The sequence below is a fragment of the Coloeus monedula genome, assembly GCF_965178545.1.
Source record: "Coloeus monedula genome assembly, chromosome: 12".
Lineage (NCBI taxonomy): Eukaryota > Metazoa > Chordata > Aves > Passeriformes > Corvidae > Coloeus > Coloeus monedula.
In genome coordinates this window covers 14465508-14477520 of record NC_138792.1, presented here as the reverse complement: position 1 = coordinate 14477520, position 12013 = coordinate 14465508, and positions in this window count along the sequence as shown.

Here is a 12013-nt window from a genome sequence, read left to right as displayed (position 1 = left end):
CATGAGGAGCACCCACGGGTCCCCTCTTCTCTAGGGCACCAAAATGAAAGCCTCTTTGTCAAGCAGCAGTCTTGAAAAAAATACAATTGATTTTCTGACTTCTGGTCGGATTTTCCACCAAATTTAACACCCTACATGTCGTGCTCAAAATAGAGCTTCTAAGAGAATAAGGCATGTATTGTTAAGGTTTATTTTATTATACAATATTACCGCCATTCGAGATAGATTGTATCCCCTGGCAGTTTCAGAAAAGTTTTTTCCTTGTATTCATTAGAAGGAAAATAAAGTGCTTGCAAAAACTGGGAAATCCCCAATTTCAGTTAAATTGAGTGCATTTCAGGGACTTCACCTTCAAGAAGGCAGCAAGATAATTTACATTCTGACCTAGATTTCTAACCCAAATGTATTTGCCTGAATGGGAAATGACATTTCATTTGCTCAAGGGTTCTATTTATTTAATTAATTATCAAAGAAAAGGGATGGAGGGAAAGGCTTTCCTTCTCAGATCTCTACCAAAGAGTTGGGAAGAAATGAGACTAATTCTTTGGTCACATATAAGTGGGGTGAGAGTGGTCCCTGTGAGGTCACTGTGCCCACACATCATCTCTGTGTGATACCCAAGTCCAAAACGTGTGCTGAAGCTCAAGTTCTAGGGTCAGTCAGTGCTTCTGCCCAGTGGGACCTCAGCCCATGGACACCCTGTGCTCTGGTCCATGTGGCAGCAGGAGCTCAGATGACAGTGGCAAAGCCCTAAGATATTTGGGGTTATACAAGGCACTTCACAAATGTTTCCAGAAAGCCGGAGTCCCAAACAATGTGAAATCAAGGTTTTTGCATGTAGGAAAGGATCTCCATCTAGGAAAAATACTATCCCCATCTATGGGAGAGTCCATGAAACAGCTCGGAAGGACCCTCAAGCACTGAACAGTTCCCCTTCACAGCCTGGGAGCCTCTGGATTTCTTTCCCAGCTAATTCAGCACTGAGAAGGGCCCAGAGCTGCTGTTTTGCAGGATGGAAGAGAGCAGCAGCCAGCAAAAGGACAGGCAGAGAGGGGAGTGCTGGTGACTCCAATCTGCCTACAGGCATCTCCATGTCTCCTCCTGAGTCCTCTTTCCATGTTCCTCTAACTCACGGTGTTGCTGCTGCACTTGTAAACATCCAATCTCACCCAGAACAGCACTGCACCGTCCGAGGCTCCTAGTTTCACATGGTATTCTCTCCCTGCATCTCTTCTCCCTCTGCACATTTGTGATGGAGTCATACTGAGTCAGATGGTTTCCTGCTCCAGGAGGAATGAGGGCAGCAGCAGATCTGAGTCAGACAGCCGCAGGACCCTCCAGCAAGGCTCTTTGAAGCTCCTCACCTAACAGACTCTGCAAAAGGCACGTAGGGAGGGAGACGGAGCCGTAATGTTGCACCACAGAGCTAATCACCGTAAGAGAAAAGCCTCTGTGCACCGTGAAGTGCAGGTCAAAGCAGCTCAGCTCGAGTGCTGTCAACAACTCCTTGTTCTGACACAAACAGATGCTCATCACAGAGTGACAGATGAATGGAAAAAGCAGAAGAAATTGACATAATCACAAAGTAGCACCTTTAAATATGTGTGTGCTAAGATGAAAATTGCCCCTGCCCTCCACCTTAGTACTGTCAGGCCCCTGGAATGGTTATGCCTGATACATGACAAAAACCAACTCATTAGCTCTGTATTTGCCGGCAGCCAACGCCTGGCCTGCGGAATTCTTCTGGCTAAGAGGTTTATTTTCCTCTACTTCACTCCTGACAGCGTCATCTTTCAACAGGCACGCGTTTCTCCACCCTCGAAGCAGCTTAGCACGGTCCCGCTGAGGACAGGAGCCGCTCAGGAAGATTCCCCAGTGAAACTCCTGAATTGCACCTCAGCTCCTCTCGCATATGCAGCCTCCCACACCATTTAAGAGCCATTGGGAGATAAAATCTCCCTTTTTACCCAACCATGGGGTGACCCTGAGGAGCCCCTGCTTCCTGGCTTTGCTGATAAGCATCCGCCCTCCGGGATCAGCCCCATCCTTACAGCCTGGAGGTGGCCCCGGCGCTCCTGTGACCGAGGCTGTCCTTGTCCAAGTGCCTGCACCCGGGAGCAGCGCTGTGCCTTGGCAGCGGCCGATAATCCCCCACGGTGCTGTGTTCTGAGCACCCAGCACCCCTTTCCACCCAGCCATCCCTCCCCTGCTCCGACTCCGGGGATGCGGAGCTCGGCCGCTGCCTGGGAGTCGCCTGGGCTCAGGGGGGACAATGAGAGCGGCGAGTGTTTGTGCTCCGCCGAGCTCCATTGTTCCCGGCTCTTTGTCCTCCTGCCCGATGCCCACTGGCCACCTGCCTTCCTCCCCGGCCTTTTGAAGAGGATTCTTTGCTTCTCTTTGTTTCTGTCCCTGCCCCACGCTGCCCGAGCCACGGCGAGCCCGTGCTGACCTCTGAAAGGAGCCAACAAAGCGACAGGGACACAGCGTGTACAGGGCAGGGACACAGAGTGCACAGGACAGGGACACAGCCCGGCCAGGACAGGGACACAGCGTGTACAGGACAGGGACACAGAGTGCACAGGACAGGGACACAGCCCGGCCAGGACAGGGACACAGCGTGTACAGGACAGGGACACAGAGTGCACAGGACAGGGACACAGCCCGGCCAGGACAGGGACACAATCTGGCCAGGACTCGGAGCACCATGGCACAGAGCAGGGCTAGGCAGGAGGAAAAGAGTGGATCTCCCAAGATGAAATCAAATTAAATAAAACAAACAGAGCAGAAGTGTGAAAATGAGCCCAACATTCATTATGGGAAATACTCATACAGTGGAGGCTCCTCGTAAATTATCCAGGAGCTGCTGGATGAGAAGGGCACTGAGCCTGGCAAGTGTTTTCTGCTGCGTGCCCAGGCTCCAGGAGCAGCTGGACTGTGGGAGTGGCCGTGCCCACCGCCCTTCCTGTGCTCCCGGGGTGCAAGGGCCCGAGCGAAGCAGCAAGGGCTCTGTCTGAGAGATGGCTCTGACTTGGGTGGTGAGACAGAGATTGTACTTGGGGACTCAGATCATCCCTAAGTCACAGCCAATCCAGATCTAGAGCTGCTGTGTGACTGGCAGCACTGTCTGCCGGGGCATGCAGGTTCTGCATTGCTCTCACACTGTCTGGAGCCGTGAGTGTCTGTACAAAACCAGTGCCACCTCTTTCTGCCCTAATGCTGGCTCCACAAGGCCACAATGACTCCAGCCCCACTGCTGGCAAGGATAATCCCTCTGCTGTAGGCCAGTTCCTCATGCCCACATATCAGCAGGACCCTGCCGGGCTGACTCCAGCATCCACCTGCTCCCCGGCTGGAGCTCCCTGGCGTGGAGCAGCCCCAGCCTGCATCACCCTCCCAAGCCCTGCTGCAAAGGAGAGGAGCAGCACCTTGGGCATCACCGAGGAGGGACTCAGCTGGCACCATCGGTGAGGGGCAGAGCCCCAGCAAGAGGAGGGTTTGTAGCACAGGTGTGTTCTCCCACAGCAGAGCCACCTCCAGCCCATCCTGGGAGACAGTGACTCTGCTCTGAGCCAGCCACATGCTCCTGCACTGCTCTGTGTTAAGGACAGAAGACAAGTCTTTCCATGGGCATAAACCCAGCACACAAAAATAGATAATTCTCTGTTCAAGCCTGCAGACTGTGAATGCAGTTAAGGGAACAAATTGCCCCCAGCTACCCTGTGCCCTCCTGGCCCCAGCCCACTAAGGTGTTTGTGGGAATGCTTGCGGGTCACCGCCTGGCTCACCCTGCCTCACCTGATGCATCCCAAAATACCAACCTCCTCCAGCGAAAATCGCGGAGCTGAATTAACTATGGTAATCAGCTCCACACACTGCTCCTACCACGCGCAGGCAGCTCAGTTCCTGTCGCCTGCAGAGCCGGGCTCCTCTCCGAGATAGCCCTGTCTGCAAGGACGCCCTGCCCAGCTGGGACCGGCTCTGCTGCCCCGCTCCGTGTGTGGAGATGCCGTGCTGCCGCAGGAGATAACTGCTCCGGGAAGCTGCTTTACCCTGCAGGGAGCACTCGCATACAAAAAGGCTTACAAAAAGCTGGTGTCAAGAAGCTCCTTATTGCCGCAGCTCCAACCTAGCAGGAGTATAACGTGTACCCTGACATACATCTGCTAAGACCTGGCAGTGTAAGGTTTATTTTTTCCCTAAGTTATTTTTTACCTCCCTCTGGTCCTTGATTTACCCTGCATGGGAGGATTTATACATTCCAAAGAGCGTGCTAAATGCTTTGTGGAAGAGGGCAAAAGAAGGGTAAAACAGCACTGATATTTGCTGTTGCTGTGGGCTGGAGATGGCCAGCCAGGGGTGCAGGAAGCAAGTACGAGAGAAGTGCAAGGGGCTGCTGGGGTGGCCACACAAGCAGCTCCATCCCAGTTCCCCTCCCACCTTGCAGTGCCTGTACTGCACTGAGGGCAGGACAGACTGGGGGATGTCTGGGAAAAGCATCACCGTGGCTGGGCAAGCCTGCAGCTGTGACTTGCCCAGCATGGGATCATCCCCCTGGTTTGCTCCCTGCAGCCCAGGGACCTGGCAGGGAGATGCAGCTCATCCCTGGCCTTGGCTGTGACGGGAAGCAGTGGCCTTGGCCAGCACAGCAGCTTCCTGGGGATGGAAGGACACCAGGGCCAACTGCCCTCGAGGATTTTGGCGCTGCTTCCCAGCGTCACTAGCAGGGACACAGCTGTAGCAGTGGGAATCTGCCGGCAGAAATCCCCGGTGTCAGCCAGGATGCAGGAAGGGGAGTGCAGGGGGAGCGTGTCCCCCAGCCCAAACACTGCCCAATTAGCACATCCTCGTTCTCATTCCCACACTGCTGGCACATTCTCCCCGGGCGCTGGGGAAGCAGCAGGCAGCAGGGTGGTACTCTCACCCTGTTCAAGCAGGGAGCCACCGCACAAAGAAAGGGGAGTGAAACCCAAACACCATTTTGCCCAGACGCTTGACACTGGGTGATCAAAGCCTTGCTGAGAGGCGCGGCTCTCCATGAACTTGTGGGGAAGCAGTTAGCCCAATTTCCTCAGGAAATGAGGCTGGTTGAGTCACACTTATTAGTCACAGTGCCTAATGAATTCTGAGCCCCTTGGCCAAGTTCAAACAAAAACTGGCTGGAAGGGGAGCCCTGGAGGTGTCACATTCTGAGGGGCTTTGGGAGGCTGCAGAGCCCGCTCCGAAGGGGGATGCAGGAACCACCTCCCAGTCTGAGCACTCCCAGGACACAGTTCCACGCTGACCTACATCAGGAGCCCCGAAGGGAGGCTCAGCCAGCTGAAACACCCACAGCCTGATTTTCCTCCCTGGCACATCCCTGAGGAGAAGGGACACCAGGATGGGCCATGTCTCGCCAGAGGGGCAGTCAGCAGGAGCAGCCTCCATGCCCGGCGAGGAGTTTGCTCTGCTCCAGCCCACAGTTTGCTGATTTATGTTTAAAACACAGACAATTAAATTACATGGGAGCTGATGCCGCTAAATGCATAAAGGCACTGAAATGCCAGGCCTCATCGGGTTGCCATGTAAATCACCATGGTTAAGCTGGTAACTGAGAGCACAAATAGCAGAGGCTGAGCATGCATCACCCAAAGCTCCCTGCCAGCAGCAGAACCCAGGGGCATTTTGGGAGAATGTGCAGGCATGAAGGGACATGACGGATGGGCTGGCATGGGGGCCTTGACCTCTCAGGGGGGATTTTGTTTTGGGGATTACACCCCAAATCAGAGCCACATGGAAGAGAGAGTCAGACTCCAGCAATTTACACACCCAGCAATTCAGGTTCCAGTGAACTAAAATCAATACAAATAAAGGAATAATAAGAAGAGACATTGCAAGGATGGATGGGAAAGAAATAGCCAACTGCTCTGCTAGAAAAAGAACACAAATCCTGCTGAGCTCCAGGCAGTTCCATGGAGTAGCTTTAGGGTGTTGTGGGGCACGTTTAGGGTGCTGTCCCACCCTGCTACTCACCCTGCCCTGGCCCAGCACTGGTGACTAGCTGGTGGGCTGCTGAGCTGAGTCAAGCAGATGAACCAGCAAAAAACCCAAAACTCTACGAAGTGGAGCCTGATGGGATGACAGAGCCAGGCTGCTCCAGAGGCAGATAGCCCCATCCCTGCACGGAGCAGTGCCGCTGGCTCGGCACAGGGCTGGGAAGGGGACGGAGCAGAGCTCTGTCCCCACAGCCATCCACATCAGGGTCCCCTGCAGATCACAGTCCAAACCACACCAGGATTTTCTCCTGCAGGGAAGTTTTTGCTCCTCTCCAGGACTCAGCCCAGCCTGGGAAACACCTACAGATGTGTCAGTGCCCTGAATGCTGCCTCAGAAACAGCCCAGAAGCCAAAAAAATTGACAATGTTTTCTTCAGTGCCCTTTCCTAACAACTCTGAGCACTGGACTTTTGCTGCTCATTAATTAACTCGTTGTTAATTAACAAGCAGCATTGCTGGCATGTGTCATTGAGGAGGAGTTGAGAGCAGTGGTGGGGAAGGCCTGGGAGAATGAGAGAGGGGGAAGGCATGAGAGAGCAGGGGAGTGGGGGAAGGCATGGGAGAGCAGGGCAGCAGCTCCTCTCAGCAGATTTTCACAGCAGGAGTGACGGAAGGCACTGAGCTTTGGGGATTTCTCTGGAAACATTAGTACTGCCAAAGGTCACCCATTTCTGTGAGAGCTCCACAATTCAAACAAGCAGCCCTTGCAAGCCAATTAGCAGCAAATGTGACATATCTGGATTTTATTTATGTAGCATCTAGCAAACAAAAGCAGATTTCAGCCCCATCTAACAGGGACACAGAGCCTGGCAGGGCCACGTGCTGGCTCACCTTGGCTTGCTCGGTGCACTCAGTGTGTCCCTGTGGGTGTCAGGTCTTCCACAGCACCACAGGCTGTGGCAAGAAGAACACCCCGCAAATTACCACCAGTGCCACAATGAGTAAATTTAAACTGAAAAAAAGAGGAAACCCGTTTCCACACAGAGCACAAGTACATGGTACAGCTTATTACCACCAGATGTTGCGGTAGCCAAGGGCACAAGCTGCTTCAAAAGAGACAGCACACATAAACAGGGGAGTGGATCAGCTGGCTAGCAGGCCTGGCAGCCTGGCTGCCATCCCTGGCTTGGGGCATCCCATGTCTCTCCCTGCTGGAAGCCAGCAGGCTCTGCTGTAGGAAAGCTCAGACCCTGTTTCCAAGACCTTCTCCCAGAATCTGCTGCTGGCTGAGCGCAGAGCTGAGTCCTGGGCTGGGCTGGCACAGCCACTCTCTGCTCTGCTCACGGGTAGCAAGGTGCTAAAGAGCAAACCTGGAGTCAGTGGCACCCTGGCAGGAGCTGGGAAACGCTCCAGCTGCACTCTGCAGGCATTTGAGGGATGGTTTTGCTTCAGGCCTCAGCAGAGCCCTCCTGGTTGGGAGTAGCCACCTGCAGAGGATGTGCAGCTTTTTTTTTTTTGTTTAAAATCAGAATACTGTGCCACAAGTGAGCCCATCTTCCCAGGCTCATCAGGGGCACTGCAGCATTTCTCACGCCGTGGCTGGACCTGCCCCGCTGGGCACAAAGCACTGGAAGCCCCCCTGGCAGAACAGAGCAGGAGCTCATCCATCTCCAGCAGCCCAGGCAGGTCATGGGGGTCACACCAGTGCCCCACCCCAAACTCCTCCACACCTGAGGAGAAGGAAAACTACTCCCTCCCCTTTGTCACTAATTTATATCCAGCGTGCTGCTGCTCTGTCCGCACCGAGAGCAGCTCAGCAACAAAAGCACACGGTGCTGTTGGATTAATCACTGCCACTCACTGGCGAGGTTCACACACACATCAGCCCAGCAGGAGTAGTACCAAGCTTTGTCACTGCAGAAGTACTTTTCAAATATACATATAACAAACCTAACATCAAAGATCCTGAAAGGAAAACTTCTTTCAGATAATATCCCAGGCTCAGCGTCTACCGAGCACAAACAGAAGGGATGAATGATGCTGGAAACAACAAAGAGAAGTAAATTGTCTCCTCTGGATGAACTCAAGCTTAAAATCTAAAAAAGGAACTTGTCTTGCTTTTGTCTCTGCTGAAAATCCACCTCCTGCCTGGACAATACATGGCTGTTCAGGAGGCAAGAGGCAGACAGAGAGCTGGGCTGGAGCCTGGACAAGCTCTGCTTATAACCCCAGAGCTCACCAGGGGAACAACAGAACCCGAGCATTTGCTTTGGTTGGCATATTCAAATCTCCATCATATTAATGTAAAATGTTAATTAACAGCAACAGGTCACCCTCTGAGGAGCCTTTTATTCAATGATAATAACCATTCCACCAATGCTCATCCTCACCCCCCAGAACCAAGGTACACAAGTGTCTTGTCTGTCCCTTTGAGATGACTGAACAGAGGAAGAGGGAATCTGGGCTGAAGTGGGCTTTGCAGGGAAGCCCCCAAACCCTCCTGGATGGTTCACACAGAAAAATGCCTGGAGCCAGCCAGAGCAGCTTCAAGCCCTCCCTACAAACCCCTCATGCTGCAGTCCCTAAAGGTGGCAAGCGTGGCACAGCAGCAGTGACCACATCCCCAGGGCGGCAGCAGAACGGGCAACACCCATCTTTGGAAGGCAGCAGGAGCCAAGGCTGGGGAGCAGCAACAGCCGAGGGCTGTGTGTCACTTAAGGAGAGGCATCCCCAGCCATTACACAAATTGCTGATTCGCCATTTAACAAGTTAGCATTAATATTTATTACAGCATGTTCACAATTGTAAAGATCTTCATTTAAAATGTTTTGTGCCTCACACCCTGTCAGCAGGGAAAGCACTATAAGGCAGAAAGCAGGCTTGCAGGCTCTAATGCAAAGTGATGGCTCCAACTTCAGAAGGGAAGCCTATTTCCAGCAGGAACATCTGCTCTCGGCATGGAAAGTGGGTACCTAGTCAAGGAGGCTGGGAGCAGATGGAACAGGAAAGTTTCTCCTCCTCTTGTCACAGACCCGCAGCAAGCGAGGTTCACCACCCATCCCCGTGCTTCCCTCTCCTCCGGCTCCGGAGCAGCCGTGGAGCAGGGGGTGGCAAAAGCACTTTAATTGTTCGCTGCAGCAAGGCTATCCCAGCTTAAATCCCGTGCCAGAAGCCACGCCGCTGCTGGCAAGGCATTTCCCGGTCTCTCGCATGCCTGCAGAGCCACAGCCAGGCTGGGGAGGAGAGATCGGCGTCTCCGACCTCGGGGAAGGTGAGAACTGTCCGCGCATCAGGAGGAGGGAGAAGGAGAGGCTGAGCTGAACCAGGCAAGGGAAAGGTGAGAGGACTGCGAAGTAAAATAAAGATTAAGGTGGAAAAGTGAGAAGAACTTAATGCTAAGATCTGTTAAACCTCCCTCTTGCAAAGTCTTATGCAGGTGCTTAACTTTGCAGGCTGCGAGTAATCCAATTTAAGTCTCGGCAGGATTTAACAACTTTAATTCAGGGGAATTAATGATAGTGCGCAAAGTTAAGCGCACGCTTACTGGGTAAAACAGTGTGAAAAAGGCTCCTCAGGAGAGAAAGCTTCGTGACTTGGAACTTTTAGAAGTGGAAAAAAACACCACCAAATATATCAAGAAATAATCTTGCGCTGGGTTGGAAGAAGCGTTTGATGTGACCTAAAAGTCTCTTCCATCTCCGACTTCTATTAGTCTGTGACAAGACTTAAAAGGTCAGCCAGTCCACCCCTTTGCTAATGCAGGATTATTCCCCTCAGCACAGTGCCTGTTACTTTGCCCAGTCCAGTTTTAAATGAAAAGCCTTGCAAAACTTCCTCTTCCCCAGGACCATTATCCTCCCAATTCTAATGTGTTTCTTTTTGTCAATAGTTCTGTCAGTATAATGAAATCCTCACTGTGCTAAATTGCTAAAAAAGATCTAAAAGTCGAATCTTCTTCTAATATGACATGAAAGTGCTAGTATAAAAATAGGATTGTATTAGCGATTCTCCACTGTATTGTATTAACATCCTATTTCACTTAAGGGAGGCAGGACTGAATTATCTGCGGATTCCTCCAGCCACTACTCTTGCAGAGCTGTGTATTTGGGGTTCAGACCTGCATGACTTCCCATTAAAGCAATACAATAAAATCCTCTGCGGCATGCAAAATGCTGAGGCAAGCATTTGGAGCACGTGCCAAGCACGGAGCCCAACCCTGGTATTCCTTGCACCCAGGCAAAGCCCACAGGCTCTGCAAACTGGGGATGTGGAAAGTGGTGTGGGAAGGCAGGCGGGCAAAACACGAGGCCCCAGGGGTAGGAAAGAGGACAGACAAGAGTCTGAGAAAATGCCAGAGTGAAAATATCCATTGTGGAAGCACGGTGTGGTGGCTCCCAGGTCAGGGCTCTGGACCAGCCCAGGCGAGAGAAGGGAAGAGCTGGTGACAGAGCCTGTGCATCCTCAATACAATAAAACTGGGCAGCTGTAGCCAATTTAGACAACATGCCAAGAAATTCAGTTGCCAGGAAGGGGACGGATGCTCACAGCACTCTCCAAGGAACAAAGCTCCTGGCATCCTTCAGGAGGGTTGGGGAGCAGCCCAGAGGCAGTGCCTGGTGGGGAGCTGAGCCAGGCAGTGCCCGAGCAGGCAGAAATCAGAGGCGATGCTTGGAGCTCTCTCAGCGCCGTGGGCACGGCCCTGATCCCCCTCAGCAGAGGTCTGTGCACAGCCTTTGCCTGCTGCTCAGTGACAGCCACAGACAGGTCCTTCCCCACTGCACTGGGCTCTGAACAGGTTTTCAAGCAAGAAACTTTTTACATCCTATTCCTATCAGGATCCAACAGAGGTTAATACAGATTTTTGCATTACCTTGCAATAAAACTCAGCACTAGCGCAGCCCCATTTTCCTGAAAACCAAGTCTGAATACTCAGAAGGCCCCTGAGCTTCAGTGAAGCTGTGGGGAGCATCCCATTTACCAGGAATCTGGGAAAGAAAAAACTGTTTCATCTTGTTTCAGCCCAGTTCTAGTCACTATTCCCAGCATGTTCTGCAGCCATGCCCTCCCTGGGATTTATTGGGGTTTATTTTCCCAACACATGCTCCTTCATTGATATTCTTTTTCTTCTTTTCCTTTTTTTTCTCTCTCTTTTTTTTTTTTTTTTTTTTTTTTTTTGTTAACTGCATAGCAGAAAGCTGTTGAGCAGAAAGCCAGTGGGAAGCCACAGCTATTGTATCTCTGGTTTAGTTCCTTATCTGCTGAGGGGTCCTTTTGTGATTGTGTTGTGGAAGGACAAGGAGACAGTGCCTTTTATCACCAGCACAGCATCTCTGGAATGAAAGGAGAGGCAGCGGGGATGCAGATGTGACGTTAAAGTATAAAAATCCACCATATGGTAAAGATTGCTTCAGCTACAGTCTGGTCAAGATGTTGACACTTTGGTTATGAAAAGCAATATGTCTCTCTCTCCTGGTGGTTTCTGTTCAAATTAAATGTTTTGTATCAGGCAGAGAACTAATAAAGAGCCAGGATTTCCCTTGACAGAGGATGAGTAACAAATATGGAGTAATGTGAAAGCTGACTTGAAAATTACTATTCCCAAAGATGCAATAAACGTAGAGATAAGATTTGCTTAGAGGACTCGAATGAGATAAATGCTAAAGGTGCTGCTGGTGGGAAGAGAGTCCGAGGGGAACGAGCAAAAATGAAAAAGTAGCATTTAAAAAACACAGTCTGACCTGTCAATGTTTCTGTTAACACTGAACACCTCCCGGACACCAGGCACTGTTTCAGCCTCCTGCAAGCCCTCCTCCTTCCACAGCTAAGCACAAGCAAAGGACCAGGGGAAAAAAGGGTATCCGGGTGTCCGCCACTGCTTGTTCAAGCAAAAAAGCAACTCCTGCCTCAGTCAGGGCTCTCGGAAGGGGTGCAGTGCCCCGGCACATGCGGGCACGTGTAGGGAGGCCAGGGTGCTGCCAGGAGCAGCTCTGTGGGCAGCAGGCAGGGCTCGGGCACAGCCCCCGCGGCCAGGGACGCGCAGG